This window comes from Triticum aestivum, chromosome 5B (genome assembly GCF_018294505.1).
Source record: "Triticum aestivum cultivar Chinese Spring chromosome 5B, IWGSC CS RefSeq v2.1, whole genome shotgun sequence".
Taxonomy (NCBI): Eukaryota; Viridiplantae; Streptophyta; class Magnoliopsida; order Poales; family Poaceae; genus Triticum; species Triticum aestivum.
This window is the reverse complement of record NC_057807.1, coordinates 710,569,071-710,580,162: the sequence shown is the minus strand read 5'-3', so window position 1 is coordinate 710,580,162 and position 11,092 is coordinate 710,569,071. Positions and strand designations below refer to the sequence as shown.

General features: G+C 44.8%; 1 pseudogene; it reads left to right on the top strand.

Annotated features, from left to right (window-relative positions):
• The first annotated feature begins 8,795 nt into the window (after window positions 1–8,795).
• On the top strand, window positions 8,796–9,617 carry LOC123115364 (uncharacterized; annotated as a pseudogene).
• The last annotated feature ends 1,475 nt before the right edge of the window (window positions 9,618–11,092 follow it).

Genomic DNA, 11,092 nt, shown 5'->3' with positions numbered 1-11,092 from the left:
CAGAACTTCAGAACTAGTATTGCATCTACTTCAGAACTTCAGAACTATTGCATCTACTTGAGAAACTTCAGAAACTTTAGAACTATTGCATCTACTTGAGAAACTTCAGAAACTACTAATTAGACAAAAACTTCAGAACTTCAGAACTAGTATTGCATCTACTTCAGAACTTCAGAACTATTGCATCTACTTCAGAAACTTCAGAAACTACATAAACTACTAATTAGACAGAAACTTCAGAACTTCAGAACTAGTATTGCATCTACTTCAGAACTACAGAAGTATTGCGTCTACTTCAGAAACTTCATAAACTACTAATTAGACAGAAACGTCAGAACTTCAGAAACTTTAGAACTGGATGTTTTTACCATTTGGTTGCCGCGGTGATGTGGTATACCAGGACGAGATCCTCCACACATAACTGTAGAACTACAGCCTTTTGCAGAGGTTCATCTTCCCTCATATACTCGACATCAATGGCGATCGACCGAGAAAACATGCCGCCGAGCCTCCTCCTGATCTCGCGGATCCTCTTGTCGGCTTCGTCTGGATTGCTGGTGCATACGACATCCAGCTTCTCCTTCTTCAGGTGGATATCAACCATGAGCGGCACGGTGTAGTCCTGCTTCTGCCCGGGGACCGGAACATCGTCATCGACCACCAGCGGCTCCTTGCCAGACGCCTCACCTTGGTGATGCTTGGCAGACGGAGGGGAGTTGCTCCACGATGCCTCCGCCATTCTCTTGGCAGACGGAGGGGAGTTGCTCCATGATTCCTCCGCCATTTCCCTCCTGGCAAGCGATGGTGGAGGCAGAGGGGAGTTGCTTGATGGTGGAGGCAGAGGGAGGAAGATGGAGCGGCAATGGAATGAGGAGGGAGGCAGAGGGAGGCAGATTGAGCGGCAATGGAATAGGAAGGGAGTTCCCTGCGTCGTGCGGAGTTGCCAGTGGAAGGGAGTCCCGGGGAGTTTCCAATGGAAGGGAGGTGTGGGGAGTTGCCTCGAAAACTCAAACGTCCTGCCCTTTGGCCCTCGAAAAATCTGGAGGGGAGACGTGGGCCCTTTGGTTTGTCCTGTTTCTGAAACAAAAAAAAATAACAGCCATATTTTGCTCTCACTGCAACCATATTAAGAGATCAAAAATGGCACCAAAAAGTCACTGCAGCCATCCTAAATGGCACGAAAACAGCACCAAAACAACATCAGCCAAAACAGCAAAAAATGCATCCATCGATCGTTCTTTATTTCTTCTAACATTCCGTGTTCTGTGCAGTGAGATAGACACAATGCTAAAAATGCAGGCTGACAACGCCCGCGATTTCATGACCATCAGGACAGACGGCGACTTCATCCACGCTCCGGTCCCATGAGTCGAGTCGAAAGTAGTGATGCTATGTGTAGTTCTGAAACATTGATTGGCTCATGTTGTAATTAAACTTTAATGAATTGTATGTCTCTTTGGTTTGGACAGTCATTAAACTTAGATGTAATCGATGCTATTTATTACTAGGACCATGAATTGTGCTATTAATGTCTTGCTTTTCTCTTCCGATCCTTTTATTGCATACTTATTTATTGCTTATGTATTGTCTGTTGTTTGGCTTGTGCATAGACATGCCGTCGTATGTCGTGTACAAGGGTAAGGTTCCCGGAGTCTACGACGACTGGGAGGAGTGTCGGAGACAGGTTCACCGTTTCAGCGGTAACAGTTACAAAGGGTACACCACTAGGGTGGAGGCGGAATCCAAGAAAGAGGAGGGAGCGTTGGATGAACCGGATGAAGACCAGTTTCATCGCGATGATGCTCATCGTGATGACCGCAACTCTCTTCTATGTGATGGTAGTTTAGATGATCGATATCGACTTGTAATATGAAGACAAACTCGCTACTCGCGGTCTCGAGACTTGTAATGTTCTATCTTTGTTCGGTCTTTTGAATTTGGGTGATTTGGAGGTGGTGGAAAAATTCACGTTTTTTCAAAAAATGGCTTAAGTTAGACCAAATGGTCCCTCCGGGAATGCGGGCATTTTTTCGACCACCTCCAAATCACCTCAGTTTTGGCACACATGATCTCTTCCACAAACAAAACTAGGTTTCCAAGTTTTTGTATTTTTTAATTTTTTTTGAATTTATAATGCCCTCTAGACCGACTGCTGAAAACATCGGTCTATGCCTCAAGGGGGCATTGTAAAATAATTTTTTTTCAAAATTTTCTTGCATACACATGTTTTGCACATGTGGGTGACCATGTACAAGAAAATTTGGGTGATTTGGAGGTGGTGGAAAAATTCACGTTTTTTCAAAAAATGGCTTAAGTTAGACCAAATGGTCCCTCCGGGAATGCAGGCATTTTTTGACCACCTCCAAATCACCTCAGTTTTGGCACACATGATCTCTTCCACAAACAAAACTAGGTTTCCAAGTTTTTGTATTTTTTGAATTTATAATGCCCTCTAGACTGACTGCTGAAAACATCGGTCTATGCTCAGGGCCTGCATGCAAGGGGGACCTGCATGCAAGAGTCGGGGACCTGCATGTGAATAGTGATTCATCAAGGCCTTGACAACTACTGGCACAGCGGCTGCCGCCCGATTTGCATGCAGCGAAGATGAACGTGCATGGAGGTTTTTCAAAGATTTCCAAGCACACCCGAGTGGGCCCTTCTTATTTAAAAAATACGTCAGTCATTATTGCTCTGTAAATGAAGAATATGCATGATGATTATGAATATGCATGACAACCATAGTAAGGGTGAAGAATCATAGTGCCCAATTTGTCGAAATACATCATCATTCTTAAAGTTGGTCATCACATGATACACACAGAAAGTGGAAACGAAAGATGTCGAACTAATATAGTAACATGGCAGTACAACTGCACTTCACTAAATTACTGTCACGATGAAATAGAATGTAAAGACCACGTCACACAAAGCTGAATGGCACACGACTTTCTCTGGCTCATCGTCGGTTCATGCTGTATGTAGATATCACAGTTCAGCCTCGAGATCCTACACAGAAGAATAGAATAAATCACATGGACATCAATTATGAGTAAAACACATGCAAAAAAATATGAACATATTTCGTACCTCTAGCAATTTAGCGCATTTACGTCGATTGTGACCTGGTTTCTTGCAATAGCCACAGATATTCTGTGATCTTGACTTCTTTGTCTTTGCCTGCAGCCTTTTCTTCGGTGCACCTCGTCCTGGCACATGCACGGGATCCAGAACCTTATCAACTTTCTGGGAGTGCGGCATCAACGGGCCAAACCTAATGCTGTTATGCTGAGCATTAGTTGACTCCTTGCTGTCAGCTAGTTCAAAACTTGATTGCTTGCCATGATGTTGTGCTTGCAAAAGCATCTTTAGACGGTGATAGTCCTCATCAGAGTGGCATGCCTGGAAACTTGCGGCGTGACTACAATTCCGCAACTCGCGGTACCTCTGCAGGCTTAGCGAATAGTCATACATCTGGTTTTTTCTGGTAGGTGCGTATGCACATTTTGCATTCATAGTCCACCTAGTGGGAACGCAACAACCGGGCAGAATTGTTTGTTTTAAAATCCCCAATATGTAAAAAATGTGGGAACATGGTGTGCCTGCGCATTCTAGCTTACGGCAAGAACAACTCACCCTGTGCAAAAGACCTCCTTGCTCTTCAATGCGCACTCCAAACTTTTTATCCATTCTTTCCTGCTTGGACACAACATAAGTGGAATCTTCTGATCCATCTAGTATCTCTCTAATCTGACATTTGCTGACAGCATCTATGCTCCATAAGACCATCTTAAAGACCCTAGGTGTGAAAACTGTTGCGGCGTGTTTCTCAAGCGGCGAAGCATTTTCCTCTGTAAATGGAACGGACTGCAAGGCTTCGACGTCATGGAGAGCTTCGTTAATCCGTCGCGACGCAAGGCAACGCTCATAGTGCTCTAGCATTTCAAACAACGACATCTTACCCTCAAGATGCGTATGTAGCACAGAGTTCAAGCTCTCACTCCTTTGATTGCTGCTCAATCCTAGGAAACAACGCCCCTCAAGATATGGAGCACACCACAACTTTCTCATCTGATACATCTGATGCAGCCAAGACTCCTCACTGGTTACTTTATTCCGTTGTAAGAATTGTATCCATTTTATCTCATGCTCTTCAATGGAAGAAGTATCATAAATGAAAGATCTGAATTCCTCCTTTACGTCGTCATCATGCAGATGGCGTACAATGTTCTGCTGAATGTGCCATATACATAGTCTATGGTTTGAGTCTGGCCAGACCACCCTTATTGCTCTCTGCATTGCAAGGTCCCCATCTGTGATCACAGATATCGGATGCTTCTGTGCCATGCAATCAGAAAAGGTCCGCAACATCCACTCGTATGCCTGGCTTGTTTCATGAGAAATTATACCACAGCCAAATATAACAGTGCTGCGGTGGTGATTCAACCCGACAAAAGGCACGAATGGCAGATTGTATTTGTTGGTTCTGTATGTGCTATCAAAAACAATGACGTCTCCGAAAGCCTCGTAGTCAAGTCGCGATTGACTATCAGCCCAGAACAGTCCCTTCAGATGGCCATGCTCGTCTACCAAGTACTTGAAGAAAAAATCCACATCTCGCTCTCGCCTCGCCATCATGTGCATGATCACCGTTTTAGCATCACCGGCACTGATTGTCTCCTGCTTATTAGCATGGCAGAAATTGTAAACGTCCCTCTTTATGCATCCAACCTTATCAAATCCACCGTATTGAAAGCACAAAATATCCATAATACGGTATTTACGGATCCCACATTTTTCCATGTCCGCAATGTCCGCTTTCTGCTCATCGCTAATTCGTCTGTGCGAACGCAGCAGACAAGAAAGATCCCGTGGGGCTAGAGGATGGCTGTGCTCATCGATGAAATCCTTGACAAACCACCGACCGGTTTCCTCCTGTCTCGTAATGACCAATTTAGCATTACACCCAACACGAGTTAAACTTCGTGGCCTCCTCTTTCTATCTTCCATCTTTCTTTTCATGTGCTTATCTTCGCGAAACCCTTGACGACTACACACAATTTTCCTTAAAATTATGTATTTGTTGGATCCATCCCACTCAACGTAGCTTTTCCTCACACTAAAACCTTTTTCAAGAGCATATTTGTTGTAGAATTCATAGCCTTCAGCCTCACTATCAAACATCTTGCTGACAACATTTACATACTCGAACATACTCTCATCACTTGCATACGCCATGTCTTCCTGCATATGACATGTGAGGGAAACCAATCATCAACATCTTTCTATTTATCAATGTTGCAGGTGTAAAATAGCTCATAGGCAAAGACAAGTGCATGGAAAAGACTTTGCTGGTTTGACATGTGAGGGAAACCAATCATCAACGTCCAACAAGTAGTATCTCATCTTCCTTTAAACTATATTTCATGCGCTATGCAAACCTAAAGTGATGATGACTTTAATAAACTAAATTAAGTGAACTATGGAACCAGTATCTCATCTTCCTTTAGTATATCTCATCTGAAACGTCAACATCTTACTTAAACAAACATGATGCGATTAGCTCAAGAGAAACTATGCCACGATGAAGCTTTCCATTCGTTGTTCTAGTCAGTACCCGGATCTTGTGGGGTTGAGGTTGTACTGCATGCACGGTGGAGGGGCGCAACGGCCAAGAGAACGAGCAGAACGCCAAGCCGAATTCATACCTTAAGGATGGTACGCGCGAAGAGATGGGATCGCCCGCCGCGGTCGCCGCCGATTCAGCCGGCGTAGATCCGGCCTTCTCCTTCTTCGGTGACGGCGTGGGGGGCTGGGGTTGGTTGGGTGGAGGACGAGGACGATGAATTTATTCCTCTCGCCGGGCAGGTCGAGGACGGAGAAGGTCAGGAGCGGCGAGCGGCGACGAATAGATCGGAGGAGGATTCTGAACTGGATCGAGTAGACATGGATCTGGTCCTCAGGTGATCGGTTCAAGAAAAGATATTTCCTCCGGACCATTATGCCCTTATCGCAATTAACATATTAAATTTAATCAATTAAAATTTCCCGCAAGATCTGACGGCTAATAAAAATCAGATGTGATCAGACATGTAAGTACTGCTAAGTACTCCGAGTACTAACCCAATCACCGTAAAACCGCTCTAAAACAAAATATGTTGCTGCAAAAAAAAATTCTTGGTGTAGAAGATGCATCTTTGGGGAATAGCTTGCCTAGTTTGAAGAAATACAGTGCTCAGCTCGAAGATATTCATCAAGTTTTCTTGTCTGAACTGGCAAGACATACCAATTAATAAACTGTGTATGTTTTTTTGACATATTTTCCATTATATTTGAAGAAAATATATTTGTTGTCAGACAAACCAAGTGTAGGGCCACTCTAGGGGCGCTTAACGAGGCACATAAAAAGATAGGCATGGGCTGGGCACATGGGGACAGCAATTGCGTGCATCAATGGGCTGCTATTATTTTATTTCCTAGATTTAGTAGAGCTAGGCATGTTTAGCAATTGTTGATAACTCCCACCATAATTTGTGAAAGGTAAGTGGCACATATCCCAACAATTATTGTCAGAGATGTACGGTACTGAGTGTAGGTGCGACTGCACCATGGTGCCGAGCAACATTTTTGATGCTAGGATGCAGATTTATGCGGGCTCGGACTTGCATTCCTAATTTCTACATCCTGCAAAAGGTTATCTTAACCGAGTATACAAAGAGAAGAAACTTCAAAGTTTTTGCATAAATGGGAGAAAAATACAAATCAAGTAGAACGTACCATATGAAGTGACTACATTTGCTCTTTGTGTGCAGGTGGTGACTATGCATTCGAAGGAAAATGGACATTCTCTGTCCTTTATATTTGATTATCAACATAAGCATTACTGGATTAGAATCTGGTCATCGTAATTTATCATGGAATATTAGAAGCTGAGCTATATGAATTTTTACCATGTGAATCTTATATATAACTCCTCTTTTGTACTACCTGGGGTATATACTCCCATCTCTTAGCGGGTCTTTTTAGTCGGATATATCCACTAGCCTTTTTTTAGACAATCCAATAGCTAGCACACAAACCCGTAGAAGAAAACTAAACAGTTGTTGGATTATAGATGGCTTAGGACTATATAAGACAATAATCCCTGGTTAATCTCTAAGACTCATTTAGGTGCATGATAAATGGTGGGAAGTTTACTACCATACTGTTAATAGAGTGAGAGTGAGACCCCTTTATAAAGGCTACTCTACCACATGTCATTTGGAGCTTGGGAAGAGAAGATGTACACGCGCGCTCCTCCGTCGCCCGCCTCACCTCGACGCCTGCTGCTGGTTGCGGGAATCCGAGCCGAAGCTTATTTTTGTTGGTGAGTAATGGTTAACTACTCTTAGATTAATTGACCAATTGCTACAGTAGTGCCACTGTCCAAGGCGTTGGACCGTAGGCTGTTCGCGGACTCGCTCGTGGACCTGAGTTCAGGCCCATCTACCTGACGGCCTATAGAAGGAGTTGCTGGCAAGTAGAGTGAACCCTAACTTAGTTCACTCACTCCCTCTTGCACAATCCTAACCATCATCTATTGTTCCTCTCTCTGTGCTGCTTCCGGCGATCCCATCCCTATCCGTCCCTGTCTCCATTCGCCTCTGCTTGCACTACTTCCCCTGCGTTGACACCATGGTCGAAGACGCCGCCGCCAAGAAGAAGGCCACGGATGACGCCGAGGCTGCTGCTACAGCCGCCGCGTTGGCTTGGCCAACCGGAGGGTATGATCTGTTCGTGGCTCGTTTACTCGTTCAAGTGCTGGCCATATATATGTTTTTCATAGATATTTCGGTTCTATGTACTATACGTGCTTACATGCTTAGGTATCGATATAAGGTGCATATCGTACCTGCCAGGTTTACTGTTTACCCGGAGATTAGTCTAATCGAAAAGGTGCTAATATTTCCAACAACAGTTGCATGCAAACGAACCAGCCTGAGCATGTATATGCCTGATCCTAAAATTAAGGGATCGAATAGCACATAGACTTATCTATACACGTTCTCCACCATGCATGTAGTATACACATGTCTGCAGCTTCAATAGAAGTTGTGTATGTACCTGTGAAATTGTCAAGTTTGTGGATTGTATGGAGTATTAATTTTGTGAACAAGTATATACCACATATTTGGCGATGAGTATCCTTTTTTCTCGACAAAAAAGTCGACCAAGTTGTCCCCTAAAAAAAACTCGACCAAGTTGTGTAGAGATTGCGACTAAAAAGAAAGTTGTGTAGGCGAATCAACATGTGGTTGAGTTGGTTAGGTGGACAGTGGTATCTCCAACCCACCAGGGTTCAAATCCTGGTGCTCGCATTATTCCTGGATTTATTTCAGGATTTCGGGTGATGTGCTTTCAGTGGGAGGAGACGTTCCCGCCGACGACGAGGCGCCTACGGTGACTTTGTAAATCTCAAGATGATATGCCGGCTCAGTCTCTCGGAGGTGCTCATAGGGGTAGGGTGTGCGTGTGTGCGTTCATAGGGATGAGTGTATGCGCGTGTATATGAGCGCTTATGTCTGTACTGATGCTAAAAAAAGAAAAAAGAAAGTTGTGTAGAGATGATCACACACGTACGACCAAAGAAATTCTATAACACATTTGCATGTGCATGCGTCCTGACCCTCAATCGCCAGGAGGAATCTGCAAGCAGGGGCACGATAAAACTTCCGACCCCGAATCAGGCGCCGCCGCCAATGACCACCTTGGCGTTGCCGCAGCACGATTTTTAGGGTCGATCGTCAAGCCGCATGATGTCATCGTCAAGCCGCAGCACGCGCAGGCGGCGGCAGGTCACTAGGGATGCATCCCCGTGGGCGTCGCTGCACGGAGAGCTGCTGGAGCTGGATCTGATCGCGTGGCGGGTGCTGGCGGTGGACCTGCGGGACTACGTCCGGCTCCGCGCCGTGTGCGCGCACTGGCGCGCCAGCACCACCTGCCCGAGCGGCCGCGGCATCGTCGAAGGTCGCTTCCACCCACGGCACTGGACGATGCTGCCCGAGGGCCACGGCCTCCACCCGGGCCACCGCAAGCTGCGCGATTTCGTCCGTTTCTTCAGCCTCTCCACCGGCGCCTTCGTCCGCGTCCACCTCCCGCTATTCAGGGACCACTGCGCTCTCGACTCCATCGACGGCATCCTTCTGCTGCAGCGGGACCACGACACCGCCGCCCGCCTCCTCAACCCTTTGACGGGCGACATCGTCGACTTTCCGCATCTATGAGCGTGGATGGGCGCGACGTCGTTGGATGATAAGTGGTGTTGTATCAGAAATATCGATGCTGCCTCCATGAGCATGGGGGCAGATGGAGTCGTCTCACACATGATTCTGGGGGCGCCTCCTTGGGGCAACATAGCCTTTGCAACCTCCCAAGAGCAACAATGGAGGGTGTCAAGCTGGTCTCTCCTTCAAATTTATAGGCCCCAATTTTATAGTCCAACCTCGTTCCAGGGCAAGATATACGTGGTGGGTTTTAGGAAAAGTTTCACCCAACAAGAGGTGCTACAGATAGGCCCACACCGATTATTAGATTTACGGCAATCACACCCAGCAACAGTTGTATCTACCATCTGGTAGCATGCGGCCTAGAGATCCTGGCGGTCTCTCTCCACGACTGTTGCGAGAAGACATCAGTGTACAGACTAGCTGATCTTATGCTGGGAAGGACCACACGGATAACATGCATCGGTGGCAACGCGCTCTTCATCCAAGGGAGGACGATATGTGTCAGCTCCAAGGCGTTTCCTACCATTGTGGATGACACCATCCTCTTTCGCAAATGGTTTCAAGATGATCTTGCTCAATACCACCTCGGCAGCGGGAAATTGTTGCCATCAACATATACACCTACCGGACTATATGCCATGACAAGTCCTTGTAGCATCACTGACCATATCTACACATGTTGCTATCGCCAAAAATGGCCAGTGACGGGCCTTTTTCTTCTTCTTCCCAATCCACCATTGTCCTCCCTGAGAATAGTTCTTCCTACCCCTGGAGCAGTTTGTGCTGCTAGGTAAGCTCATTATTTCCCCCCTCGGGAACACTAGTAGAAAAAGGGCCTATTGTCCCGGTTGGTGAGGGCCTTTAGTCCCGGTTCTGGAACCGGGACTAAAGGGTCGTTACTAAAGCCCCCCCCCCTTCCTAGTCCCGGTTCTTATACGAACCGGGACTAAAGGCCCTCCACGTGGCCGTTGCTAGTCCCGGTTGGTAACACCAACCGGTACTAAAGGAAATTTTATGATTTTTTGGGTATTTTTTCTTGATTTTTAAATTTCTAAATTATTTCAACTTCTAATCTCTAATCACCCCACATCACTGCTCAATTTAACCTCTAATCTCTAATCACCCCTCATCATTTCAAATCATCGAACTTCCCGGACGGTCACCCATCCTCTCACTACTCCAGCCTGAGCATGCTTAACTTCCGGGTTCTATTCTCCCTCGTTTCCAAGTCTGCACTTGTTGTTTTCCTGACAATAGTAAAATATCAATCCTATTAACCCTCAGGAATTTAGCTTGAGCATGAAGTCACACATTTCACTGTTTGAGTTTGAAACTATTGTTCTAAAAAACAATAATTATTTAGTAGCACTAATATTTCTTGAATAAGTAGTTTGACCACAGTTTGACCATAGTTTGACCATATTTGATCAAAATTCAAAAAAGCTGAAATAATTATTTAGTAACAGTAATATTCTTGAATAATTATTTAGTAACACTAATACTTCTTGACTAAATAGTTTGACCATAGTTTGACCAGATTTGACCAAAATTCAAAAAAACTTAAATAATTATTTAGTAACACTAATATTCTTGAATAATTATTTAGTAACTCTAATACTTCTTGAATAAGTAGTTTGACCACCGTTTGACCAAAATTCAAAAACATTGAAATAATTATTAGCAAGACTAATATTCTTGAATAATTATTTAGTAGCACTAATACTTCTTGAATAAGTAGTTTGACCATAGTTTGACCAGATTTAATGAAAACTTAAAAAAACTAAAATTTGAGCATAACTTTTTTTCCTTTTAGAATTTGAGGATTC